Source organism: Meleagris gallopavo, chromosome 2 (assembly GCF_000146605.3).
Source record: "Meleagris gallopavo isolate NT-WF06-2002-E0010 breed Aviagen turkey brand Nicholas breeding stock chromosome 2, Turkey_5.1, whole genome shotgun sequence".
In the NCBI taxonomy this organism is placed as follows: Eukaryota; Metazoa; Chordata; class Aves; order Galliformes; family Phasianidae; genus Meleagris; species Meleagris gallopavo.
Window position 1 is genome coordinate 65,727,821 of NC_015012.2, and position 14,149 is coordinate 65,741,969.

Here is a 14,149-nt window from a genome sequence, read left to right on the forward strand (position 1 = left end):
GTTTGGAGGCCCTGTACCAGGGGGTTGGAACTTCATGTTCCTTGAAGTCCTTTCCAACCCAAGCTATTCTATGACTCTGTGATTCAATGATTCTATGATATGGTTGGCCTTCCAGGCTGCAAGTGCACACTTATGTCTCATGTTCAGTTGTTCATCAGCCAGGACCTCTGAGTCCTTCTTAGCTTACTCTTAAGGATTTCTTCTCCCAGTTTGTGTACATATCTGGGATTAACTTGACCCAAGTCCAAAACTTTGCACTTTGCTATATTGACAATTATGTTCACAATTCTCAATTAGGTTTTTTTATTGATTTTTTTCGGGGTGATTTTGGATTTTTTCGTGTTTTCTTTGGTGCGTTGTTTTCTTTTGAGAGAGAGAGACAAGGAAGGGGATGCAATAGAAATATAATGCTGGTAATTTTCAGACATTTTCTTTTTTTTATTATTTTTCTTTTACTACTCTGTAAGTATTTATTAGAGAAATGAAGAAATGAACATAGCAGGAGGGAAAAACAGTTATAATGAAACCCCAAATGACTTGTAAAGCCAGACTTCTGTTCAGAATGTTGCTTAAGGAGAATATACATTGGGGTAGCATAAAAGGTTTAGTAGCTTTTGGAACAAGTTACATAATTCACTCATTCTTGATCTGATCAAAGGAGTAAAAATCAAAACAAATTTTAACAAAACCCTGAGCTATCCAGATCTTTTAAGGAGAAATATATTAGCCTGATATGCCAGAGCTTTTATTTCTCAATATACACAAAACTAATTAATGCTAATAAGTAACTGTAACTGATTTAATTATTTAGGATGTACAGTTATTAAAGGATGACTGCCATTTCAATAATGCGTCATTGTTTTCTCTGATTTCATCATGGTTGTCAGCTCAGAGCATCACAATTTGCCAAAATAATTACAGATCCTTTCAGAAATCTCTTGTCCTCAAGTAGGGAATTTACTGAATTTACAGAACAGAACATCTTTGAAATTAAGTTGTATCCATAACTGTTATTAATAATTATCAGCATACCTCCCATGTTACGCTGAGAATTTTCAGAATATTCTGCTGTGTGGAATGTTGGAATGTTAATAGTGATATTACAATTTTTAGTAAATCCTATAACAATTCAACAACAACATACAAAGACTCCATAATTCTGCTTTCTGAGTGAGAGGGAAGGATACTGAGTGCTAATAGTAATCCATCAGTAATATAGAAAAGAGCATGCAGGCATATTACCTGGAAATTCTGAGAGATTATCTTGGTCTGTTTCAAGGGACCCTTTTCTGTTACAGGTGAACTTCATACACGAATACAGCCTTTCCTCAAATTTTTTATACGTGCCATCAAGTGCTTCATGAAGCATTACTGAAACATGAAAATAATCAACTAAAAAATAAATATAATGGGTAGATCTTAAACAAATATTTCAAATGCTGTGAGTCTGAGCTTTCAAGCAGTCAGCATATGTTTTGAGGGTAAGACTAGCAAGATGGATTAGGAAGTATTACATGTGAACACTTTTCTTTCTAAAATGTAGTTAGAATTTGAAGCAGAAGAACTTAACAGTGAAACACTCCAGAGACCCCTCAATTGGATTAGAGCAACAGAAAGGAGAAAAATAAAAGGCAGAAAAGTAACATACTACCTTTTGGAGGTACATGGAGCATAAAGCAGTTCAGTAATAGCCTTGCCTTGATAGTTGGTAAATATTACAACGTGTCTAACAAAGGATATTAAAAAAAAAATCACTTCTGTTCAAAGAAAATGTGAGTATATGCCCCATTATTTCATAAAATTAATAGCAAATATGAGCCCTATTTGGGAGTTTTATTATCTTTGGTGCATTGCACGTGGCACTGCAATATGTGTTTTGTGTTCTATTAAGATTAATTTTGAAAATAGCAAAAGCAAAACTTATCAAACAGTCTTTATTTCCTAGTTCCTATAAGCAGCTGATTGCAAGTGGAAAACAGTGTGGGCACATTGTTGGACAGTGGGCCACCAAATGTGAAATTTTGATTTAATTATACTCTTTTCATTTGTTCAAAGATTTAAAAATATCTCCAGATTTTTTAGCCTTAGGGGATAGGCCACATTATTTGTATTCATGCAAGCTTTTGGGGGACTGGAAAATTCTGAACTAAACTGAAAGAGTGGCATTGTTTTACATAGATACACTGAACAGTGCTACACTCATTGCTGTTTCAGTTGGTGCTGGTAATGATTTCTACTACTGGTATGCCAGGTTGTCAAGCTGAAATACATAGAGCATCACAGGTTGTCCAATATATGGTAAATTGCCATTTTCAGAATACACTATGAAAAAATGAGACAGCAAAGAAATTATGCTTGTTCTCATCCAATTACCAACATATACCTATATGAAAATATATAGTATAGTTTCATATATTCTCTGCAGGTGATTTATACATACATATATATCTTATTATCTTATAACATGTAACATAAAATAAATCTGCAATATATATGTTGCATATATATACTGGCTTAGATATATGGGTACATATATAGACACCTATAACTTCCATCCATTTTGCCTAGCAACTCTAGGAATGTTCTATGTCTCATAGAAAAATATATGTATTCCCATTCCTGTTATGTACAGGAACGAATTTCCAAATACTGCTCTGTTTGAATACAAGTTTTCATTGTGTCTCTCTCACTACTGAGAAATTAAATGAAGCTGAAAATTCAACAAACTGGAAAAGAGAGGAAGGATGTTATTTAAACAACAAATAAATACTAATCTGACACACTTTAATGGAAAGTTTTTGTTCTCATTTTTTGATCTTGAAATAGTCACTGCTCCCATCTGTAGACCAATTCTTCATCTGGCAAAAACAATGCCTCTGCCGTGAGCAGGTTTACCATCCACTAGTCAGGTTGCCCATGGCCTCATCCAACCTGGCCTTGAACAAGACCTTGGCCTTGAGAAACCTTATTTAGTGAGAGATGTTGCTATCTATGGCAGAGGTTAGAAGTATGTGATCTCTAAGGTCCCTACCAACCCAACTCATTCTGTCATTCTATTTTTAGACTAAATATTTTCATTATGTCATTATTCCTAAAGCTCTTTAAATATGTTTGGGGGTATACAGCAAAGAATGTCATCACAGCTCTGACTTGTTGATCTGAAGAGTACTGTTCTGCAGTATCTCCTTAAATTCACTTACATAAACATCAGGGGGTCTGGAAATCATGATTATTTTATCTGCTTGTGGTTTTCACATTTATTTGATTTTTTTTTTTTCTTTTTCATCTACCGAAGAGGGACACTGAGGTAGTTTCTGCTATGAATCAACAATTTAAATTCTAAATAAAGCATCCAAATCAGAAGATTGGGATTTGAGCAACCAATCAATTTTGACATAATTATTTTGTTACAAAGCAGCTGCTGAGAAGTTATATGTTTGTTGCCAGGCCTCACACCTGGGCAAATAATTCCTAGGAGAAAACTGTAGTACACATTATGCAGCTTTTGTGAAAGAATAATAACAATTATGCAGGATAGTTTGAACTTCTTGAGTGTGCAGACGTGACATAAAAATGGTAGAGGAGGTAGGATGCTTCTATTTTTGTTTGTTTGATTATTTTTTCAGAAATTTCACTGCAATCTAGATGGAAGAAGTTTCTCACATATATATTGTTCTGATATATATCTATCTATCTCACATATATATTGTTCTGATATATATATCTATATGTTGTAGACATTTGGTATGGATATAACTCTCTTTTATTTATTCACTTCAGTGTTAAACACTTATTTAAGTAAAACAAGTGAGATATCTTGATGCTATCAATTTAGGCACTGACAAATACTTAATATTTATTTTTAAAATGGTAATCAGACATTTGAGAGATGTGAATTTGTTTCACTTAATGCTTTTCTTTAATCCTGTACTAAATGAAACTATCCTTGTTTACCTCATTATAAAAGAAACCATCTTTAATCCAGTACAGTCTATTATAAATAAAAAGAAAATACTAGAATCTCTACTGACTCATTGACAGAAGTAAATTCAGTTGAAAACTTGCATAAATGGAAGGTAAGATAACAGTAAGACAGTAATGAATTCCACCCTCAGACTATAGTATCTTTACAGGGATTGAGTGGGAAGGTAATATAATTTTGAATGCTGAAACATTATATATGTAAAATGAAGATTAATATTTGGATAAGACAAGTTTCCCAAAGGGAATGAGCAGATAATGTAATTAGAACTGATTGTGATAGGCATACTGCAAACTACAGCTGCAAAAACACCATAACTTCTACCTGGTTACTGGCAAAACAAAATTACTTTTATTTAATTTTGGTATTATAAAAATGTTTTGACTCTTCCTCAGCTATGCCCTCATTCAGTGGAAAGCTATCATGTCATTTCCTCTCTGTTGCCCCACAGTGGTAAAATCATTGCAGTCAGTATTCAGGGTAAGAAGATGATTTAGGGAAACTCATGTGGAAAGAGCTGTCTTGCAAATTGGGTTTGTCAGCTAGTAGAAGGCAAGCACCTATTATTAGCTCTTACAGCAAGGAGGATATAAATGCCTTCTCTTTTTTTTTTTTCCCCCTGAAAGGTGAAATGAAACTTTTCAGTTTCACTAGAGAAGATTCCTGTCACAGTTTGAAACACTGCTATATGTGGAAGTTACTTCTCTACCAACTGTCACAGCAAGTGATATTTTTGGGCCACATTGTAACCCAGCTGATGAATAACTCACAACCTTGACCAAAATAATTTCTGTGAATTACGTAAGCACTTGGAGCCTGAATTCATCTTATTCCCTGGAGGGAAGAGCACCTCTGGAAGATCTCTAAGATGTTTAAGAAAGACAAACATAGAGCAGATTATATGTATGATATTTGCATAGGAATTAAATTGGGAAGTTAAGCCTGAGCACACTTCTAATCCTTGAGTTCTGCTGCTAGAGAGGAACATACAGCTAACATTCTTGCAATGCAAGGTAATCAGCTGGACAAAATATTTTGTCCGGTGTTCTCATCTCATCTTACGGAAAGAGATGCTGTAATTTCTCCTACTGTATGCTGTTAAACTTATTCATCCCTTCAGTGCTGGAATTCCCAAATTCCAATGCTAATTCTTCCTTTAGAAGCCATCTTTGTTGTTTTTGGTCAGATGATACCTTGAAAATATGAACACTTTGGAGATTATTGTTCTGAATTATGCTTAAATTATATGTATGATTTTCCCAAATGCATCAGTGCTACAAGTGTGTGTGATGTATCTTTGATTTCCTGGGTTACTAGGGGAAGGTGAAGGATACAACAGCCTATCCTTACCACAGCCTGTGGAAACAGTTTGCTGCAGTTTAAAAAGCATCACACAAAAGCTGATGAACGACTACATCTGAGGCAAAGCACAGAAAGTTGGCAACACAGACCAGGGGAAAAAAAAAAAAAAAAAAGAGTTCTTTTTGCCTGTACTATGTGCATTGGATATGTAATAACTGCAAAGAGATTACTTTGTGATACACTCTTCTACTGTCTTTTTTCACATTTCAATAAAGAACACTTTTCTGAAAGCTAGCTGGTCACAGATACAAAAGAAAAAAAAATTCTTTAGGAACCATAGAACAAATGCTAGCATCATATTAGATCTCCAGTAGTGTGGGAGGAGGATAGGGGGTCAATGGCTCTAAATTCAGAGCTGGAAGCAGAGAAGGGTGTTTTTCCTTACCTGAGAGAAACTCAATTATCCAGCACCTGAGCAAAATACCTTAGAGGACCTTGTGAAGGACAAAGCAGTAGTGAATGAACTTCACAGGAAAATGAAATTTGCAAAAATCATTACAAAATGTATTCTCTTTATAAAATAATTTAATGATCATTAATTTTTTGAAAAAGTCCTCCAGATTTCACAATTGCCACACCAGAGTCCTTTTGCATACTATGCATAGTACTGTTTTAGGAGTACACAGCAGCAAAGTAATATATTGAATGTGAAGTTATATTCTTCAGAGCTTACATATAAAAGTATATTTTCACCTTCCTTAAGCTTATTTCATGGTTATTTCAACTGCTGAAAATAACTCTCAATTTTGCAGCTATAATATCACCTTAGCAAAATGCAGTACTTTACCTGTGTAAGAGTAACAAAAGAAAACACAAACACCTATTCATAATTTTAAGACCTGCTGTTGCCTAGCAACTCTACTGAGGATGGTGGGATTTCTCTCAGACACAGGCCTGTAGGCAACTGGCTGGTGCTGGGCACAAGGATCTTCTTATGCTTCCATGGGACCATTACAACAGATTCCCAACTATATAAGCACCTTTCAGAGGTCCAGTGGAGCATTCTTCACTGTATACTTTGTAAAGTACTCCTTCTTGTTCCCTGAATTATGAGGAATTTGGCCTTCTCTGCCATTCTCGTGGCTGGAGAATATGCCTGTAAGTTCATTTAAATGGTATTTATTCCTTATGAGTTTTCTATTTCAATTTCCAATTCTGTGGCACTGAACTGCAGTTATTGGGAACAAAACTAAACTCCTCTCTAAAGTACAGCCACAGAAAAAATTTGACTGTAGTCAAATGAGCTCAACATTCAGGCATTCTTGCTTCTAACATTGAATTAAACCCCTGCCTCCAAAATCATCACACCACCACAGCTATTCACCCACTATTCCACTTCTCCAGAATCCTAGATAGAGCTTCTCTGCAAGTGCAGCTTATGAAATCCCTTTGCTAGTTAGAAATCACAGCATTTTATATATATTGTCACTGTTTGGCAGCATCTTACCAGTAGATTCTCTTCCCAGTAATATATCATTTCTCTAGTAAAATTTGTGACTAGCCATTAGGGATTCCTCTGGGAAAAACACGGGAATGGTGTCTCTTTGTTGGCTTTTTTATCTGTTTGAAAGTACTCAAATTTAACTAGACTACTTCTTCGTGGGAGTGAGAAGGAGGATTTGAACAAGTCTGTATTCTCCTTCTCCTTCTTTTCTTTTTTTACCAAGGTTTTATAGAAATAGATAAGAAGAAGATGATTAGTCTTTTGTCTAAAAAAAAAGAGCAAACGTACAGAATCCTTTCTCCTCTCAATCAATTCAGGAAAATCTGGATCCGAGACTGCAGCACATACTTGGAGTTTTGCTTTATATACTTCAAAGTTCAGTTTCAGTTTGAAACTTACCTAAGTTTACCTGAAACTTCAAACAGTGCTGTTTGAAAATCTTGGAAAATCTGGAACAAGTTTCAGGTCTTTCTGTGAAAAATTTTAGTGCGTGATTCTGTAGAAACCATTACATCTAAGCAGTACTTAACATAGTAGTTAGTATAGCAGTATTTCAATACTTCATTTCACATACACAAGCCATTATGGGCATGATTATTTATATTTTCAGACTTCCTCTCTTCTTCCACTCTTTACTGCTTTGTGATTCAGGGATAAGCTGTCAGATTGTTACAAGCCAGAGAGCAGCTTTCGACTGATAGATACAGGTACCCTTATATAGATAAAAAGTGTTAACATATATCAATATTGAAATTCTTAGTTTTGTATAAATATTACTGTTTGTTTATTGTCAACTCAGAAACTTTAACAGTATAGAACAAGAAGACAATAAAATAAAATAAAAATTGTTATCTATTTTTAAATGTTTAAGTTAATTTTGTAAAATTATTTGGATTTTGCAATAAAGAATGCTATTTCTATATAAAGTACTAAACTATTCAAAATAGAATTAAAATTATTATTAGCGCAGTAGACAGGATTTTATTTCCTTTCATGTATTTTATCCTGCACAAATACTAGTTATGTTAACTAAAATATAAAGATGGGCAGCAGATCTTTAGAAGATTTACCATGAAAACCAAACATCTAATAGAAAGAAAGAAAATTATTTTTCTTTTTGTGATGCTTAAGACTTGAGAGCTCCAGGCTGATTTCTTGCCTTATAACAGCTTTCAGTGCAGTGCTGAGCCCATGTCTCCAACACTACTGAAAAGACTGACACAACTGATCAGAGAATTACAGAATCTTAGAATGGTTGTAGTTGGAAGGAGCCTCTGGATGTTACCTGGTACAACCTGGGCAACATTGATTCTCTTGCCCAGCATCAAGTCCAGGTGGCTTTTAAATAGCCTGATGTCTGAGCCAGCTGCTTAGTTGTTTAGATGTTAATACCCTGAATATTTCAGTAGGTTACTAAATTGAGCACAGTAATGATACTTCTGGGTCACTTTTTCACCTCGCCTTTCTTGAGTTTCCCACATACACCTGTACATACACAGAGCACCTTACAACAGTGTAGTCCATATGCTTCCTGGAGACAATGCTGCAAGAGTATCAACTCACTTTACTTTTTTTACAGATTTCTGAGTCAGCTTCAATTGCAGTAATTGTTAAATTTTTGACTCAATGCAGATATTTAACAGTATTTAACAAACAGGTGTCAGGATTCCATTGAAACCAATTTAAATACATTTTCATTGCAACAGTGTAATCCAAACTACACTGCCAGTTTATGACAGTCAAATTATCTGTAGTTTGAAGGAAAGCCAAATTTCATTGATAGGAACAAGACCAAAGAATAATCAGATGCTCAAGAGTCTTCTCCGTACTAAACTGTAATATTTGTCATTCTCATATTTCATTCTCTAGCAGCAGTACAACTGCTCCTCATATAGGCTGATGCTTATATTACCAGTAGGTGTGCTGATGCTTTAATTACACAACAAGTGCATTTCTAATAAAGAATTTTCTCTCCACTGAGCTGCTGAGCTATCACTCACTAGGTAGAAAGCAAAACATTGCTCACATTGGGAATGGAAGACATTGAAACCTCTTTCTTTTTTTTTGTTCCTCATCTCACCAGATTTGGTCCCTCTCCTCAGAGATATTTTTCTTGTCTCAGTTTGAATTTGGGCCACATTTGCTCTTTTCCATTTCTAGTTCATTGAACTTAGTGCCTTAGTCATTCCAGTTCAACCACTTTCTATTTGTGTTGTCCTTTCATACAAATTTGTGCTCAGTTTTACTCACAACTACTTTCTGGTCCATCTCATATCATTTAATTTCATTTCATTTGGCTACTTTTTCACTTCCAATTTTTGCTCAGATTGCTTGTATTCTGATCCCAGTTGAATGTAGTTTTTTTTTTCCTAGTTTTGTCTCAGCTATATGAGAGTAAACTACAATTCATAAGATTTGAAATTGCAAAGGAATGCATTATTCATTATCAGTGAAGTAGAGTGGGAGCTGAACTATTAAAGCATACATTTTAGTAGATAGCAAAGAGAAAGAAATGCATGGGAATGTAAGAAAGATTAAACTAAATTACAGAAAATGAAAAAGAGAAAGTAGAAGAAAGGAAGTGATTCAGGGGAACAGAGTAATAAGTTAGTAAGAAAGAAAAAAATACAAAACCTAAAGAGGAACATGAAAAGAGGGAATAAACTAGGCTTCATGAGAATCATTTGGAAAACACCGAGGAAAAGATTGAAAAGATTCATTTGAATGAGAAGTTCAAGTATAAATCCATGCAAGATTAATAGAAAGATAATGACATGGAAATAGTTATAGGATTTAGTTCTGCTTATGTAATCATGATGGAAATTGTCCAAAAAGGAACAAAACTGTAGTATTTGTACAGGTATGTTGATCTGTGTCCTGAAGCAATGTATATTGCTTTTTCACGCACTGTTGTGAAGCTTAGAGCACAACACTTAATTACCTGTTTGTACTGGATTCTGCAACAGTGGCTGTCAAAGAGATTTACTTTTATATTTGTTTAGGAGACTGTCCCCTTTTTCTGTGAATCTAAAGTCTGTGGTTCCCTACACCTTCATTACCTCAAGTGGAGATTATTGCAGTTTTATCACACCTTCAAACTTAAAATTTGTAAGTAGGGTAGAACATGCCAGATCACTTAGCATTTTATGCGGAGCAGTTTGTTTTAATATTTTAAACTATGTTTAAAATAATTTATCAGGTATCAGCTAGGCTAAAAATATCACCTTGTTTTCTGTCTCCTACACAGCTGAGGTCACCTGGAGTACTTCAGTTAAAAGCACTCTTTGTGGTAATAAACAAACAGGAGGAGGCTGATGGCAAAGTTTTCATTTTGTGAAGTCCTTGACTTTGAGCCAAGTGTTTTGCTGAGGTCCCTCAAAAACTAGTTCTGATCATATAAAATATTAAATACCCAGCAAAATAAAAGTGGATAAGACAGATCAGTTTGGCAATGAACTTGTAGGACACAACTTGCTTGTCTGAGGGGGAAGAAAGAAGGAAAAAAGGACAAGGGTGTAGGGATGGAAGATGAGGCAGAATTAGTTGGCATTAGAATGTGAAAGGTGTGTTCACTGCTGGGTTCTGTTGCAGACTGACTGATCATAAAAGAATTCCTTGAACATATACTAGAGAGGAGGAGCTATCTTGACTGTGGTGAATTTGACATTGTCAGTTTATTTTTTTCAATTTTAGTGGAGTAACGTTTTATGCAGTGTTGTATAGGGACTCTATGTTCCTATGCTAAAAACCATTGTCTCTCTCCCAGAAATAACAAATAGGATGCACTGGGTCACATATAAATAAGTAACATTATATATTGTTGTTTCTTCTACATTATCTTTCTAAGCTTTATATTTCCTTCTTGTCAAGAACTAGAAATCATGTCAGAGTTTTCTTCTGAGACATTGGCTATTGCTCAGTTATTTATTTTTTCTCAGTGTCTGTGAGGCGGATGGACTGACTGAAGGTTTGCATTGTTCAGCTAGACCTTTATACATGAGAAGAGCAGGATTCTGCATGCATGATGATAACATGTCAAGCAGTGGCTGTCAATGGAAGGAAGAAGCAAAGGCAGCCCAAGCTTAGATGATCACCCCTATGACAGAGGAGTGCACAGAGAAGGATCAAACATCTTGCTGATGTCCCTGTGGAATGAAGGCAGAGAAATGTTCTTGACAGTGGCAACCATGGGATTTTTCTCTTTGTCAGTGAAAGGAAAGTGCAGCTGACAGTCTCAGCCTGGACTACAGCAGCATGAATGGAAATAGCACTGCACGGTAAATGAACCATAGGAAGAAGTGCAGCCTGCAGTGTGGAAAGATAATGTTTAGAGCTTTAATTTCAAATGAAATAGTACTAGTTAGTGTTCTTCCCCAAAGAAAATTAACAAACAAGCAACAAAAGTTAATAATAATAATAATAATAATAATAAACAAATGAAAATTAAATGATGGCTTTCCACATTGTAATTTAGGGGAAAGGTGTATATGATGCCACATGCCCCAAAACTCAATTTTCAGGTAACTGGAATGAAAGACAAATCTTTTCAATTGCACTTGATTTATTCAACCTTGGTCAGATTGTTTTGGTAAAATTTACTTGTTCTGCAAATCTAATGCAGTAGTCATTGTGAAACATCTTTTACTGCTTATTTGTACATTTATTTACAATTGCTTGGTGCCAGCTCCAGCTGCAACATCAATATTTCACATACTGTAAGATATTAGCTGCTGTGACAATCACACTTCTAGGAGGATTCAAATTATTTCCTTTCTTCAGTTGAAGAAGCAACATAATTTAAATAAAGAAGGATCATGTTAAAATAGAAAATTTACGTTTTTAATTTATTGGAATAAGTATCAGAAAATTCTCAGATTAAAAAATAAAAATTTGCAATTATTAGCATAATAGCATTAGCTTTAGCTCCTCTGACAAATCACGATTTTAGAAATTAAGCTGATTCAAAAAGTGTTTATAAATTCTTTGCTACCTTGAAATACCTTTTATCCTCCAAGATGAACAGATTAAGATGGTCATTAGGGTGAGGCAAAGCTTCCTTTTCATTCCCAGTCTGCTGTTTGTCAAGCACATCTCAGTCCTTGTGTCCATTTGCTTAACAGTAAGGATACAAGGATTATAACCTCTTAATTCTTAATTTCAAAATATACAGAATGAGAGATTATTCTCTTATAAGGCAACTGGAGCCATGTAAGCACCTGGGAAGTTAATACAATCAAAAGCCATCCTATTTTTATTAACTTTTCATCTTTTCAGTTAAATTGATGAGGTTTCATGAATAATTGAATATGTTAAAATACATAGTAAGTCTTCTTGCCACCAGGTTCTGCTTAGGACTTTATCGTCTTTCATGAATTATGCCAGAATATTTAGTTGTTCGAGTCAGATTTTTTGTCATTCTAGCCATTTTGAGGCTATTTGTCCATCAGAAAAGCCTGAAAAAGGAGAAACAACAGAGAGTACATTTTTACTTGTCCAGCACAGGCAGCTCCATCAAAACTTAAACTGCTGTTGTTACCAATATTGCACAAAACCAATTGTTTTCTTATTTAATGAAAGTGCATTTTGTAGGCCAAGGAAGTATATAAGGATAATAACATGTTATTAACCACAAACTAAAATTTCAAGGTAATTACTTAATACAGTTTGCACTTCCAGCCTTGATTCAGTAAGAATCTTTATAACTTCACAACTATGTGTTCTTTTTAGTTCTAGTGGGCTTGATTTATTTTTTTCTTCAATTACCTGAACCTGTGTTTCTGCCAGTGGGATGTCTTACTATTCTCCACTGTTACATTTTTATGATTGCTTTGTGGTTTAAAATGTGATCTGATCTTATGTTTTATTTACTGACTATTGAGTTACAGCTCTGCTTCAACTACAGTGTTTTTTTGTGGGCTTTTCTTTAACACTCATCACTAAAATTGCTTCAAAGTTGTTAAATAATTTCTGCAACACCTCTGTGACATGAAGGAAGCCTGTTAGACACACTTATTAAGAAAAATCATTTTTTAAAAAATGCTATAAATATGTAGAGAAAATGTTTAGAGACTGACTTTTTTTTTTTTAATTGTCTGTAACAGAAATTAGAAATGCATTAGAAAACAAGGGCAAGGAGAAAATGAGATGAAAAAAGAGGGAACCATTAATAATCAACAAATATGTTGGCTTTTTTTTTCTCAATTTCTTATTTTCTTTTCTTGTAGGTCTGGTGTATCAGAAATGAATATATTACAGTCACTGATGCAAAACTCCCTACTGCTTTAGGGAGCTATGTCATGGTGACTGGATGATGAAGTTCAAAGAATGCTTACACTGTGCACAAGCTGTGGATAAGGTTCATTTTGTATTTTTTGTTTTGTTTTGTTTTAATCTGGTTCTTAAATCTCTCTATACCTTGCTGCTGGTAGTTTCTATGAGAGGAAATCCTAGTCCTGTTGCTGAAATCATGAACATATGTATTATATGACATGATGGTATGTTGGAATAGGACACTGCATGCTTATCTCCAAGATTCGTTGATTCTTTTTTGTCCCTAGTCTCCAAAACTGCACAAATAACCTTAAATCACAAATCACATTTCTCTCTTTTATTTCTCAATTTTATAAATGTTAGTAGCAAAACCTGAAAGCTTCACTATGCTGTCCTGAAAATGGCTGGGAGTATTTTCTGTACTGATGATAGATCACATTCTTGTTCCTGTCTTAAATCATGGTAGCACTTTTTTTCTCGTAGTCTGTCCTAATTTACTAAATATCTTCTTTCAAATCTGAGGCCTAAGGAACTCTAGAAAAGATATACACTTCAGTCTATACTGCATGCAATGGTAGGCCTGAATATCCAGTTAGTACAAATAAAAACTTCATTTAGATGTCTAAAAAACTGCAGTAATTGTTTTGTTCTTATTACTAGAGAAGAGATTCAAAACATGACAATGTGCTTATATATACATCACAGTATATAAGTACAGGAAGGAAGAGCATAGAAATAAAAGTTTGTTTTACACCTATGAAATCCTACTTCTCTACTATGGAGTATTTTCTGCTGTAGGAAACTGCCATCAACAACATAGACACATAAAGGAATGGTATTTCATCAGTGCAATGCTATTTGAATGCACACTTGAAGAGAACAAGAGTGTGGATTCAATTTTTTTTTATCACATTTTCCAATTGGTATCACTTTGCAACAATATTAACTTTTCCTGAATGCATTTCTGAGTGCATTGTTATGTCATCCAAAATCTGGGAAGAAAACTCCAATGTGGTGTTACAAAGTGGCGTTCCTTTATTCCTCATGACACGCATCAGGCAACTTGATAATCAACCCACGCTCTCAGAGTA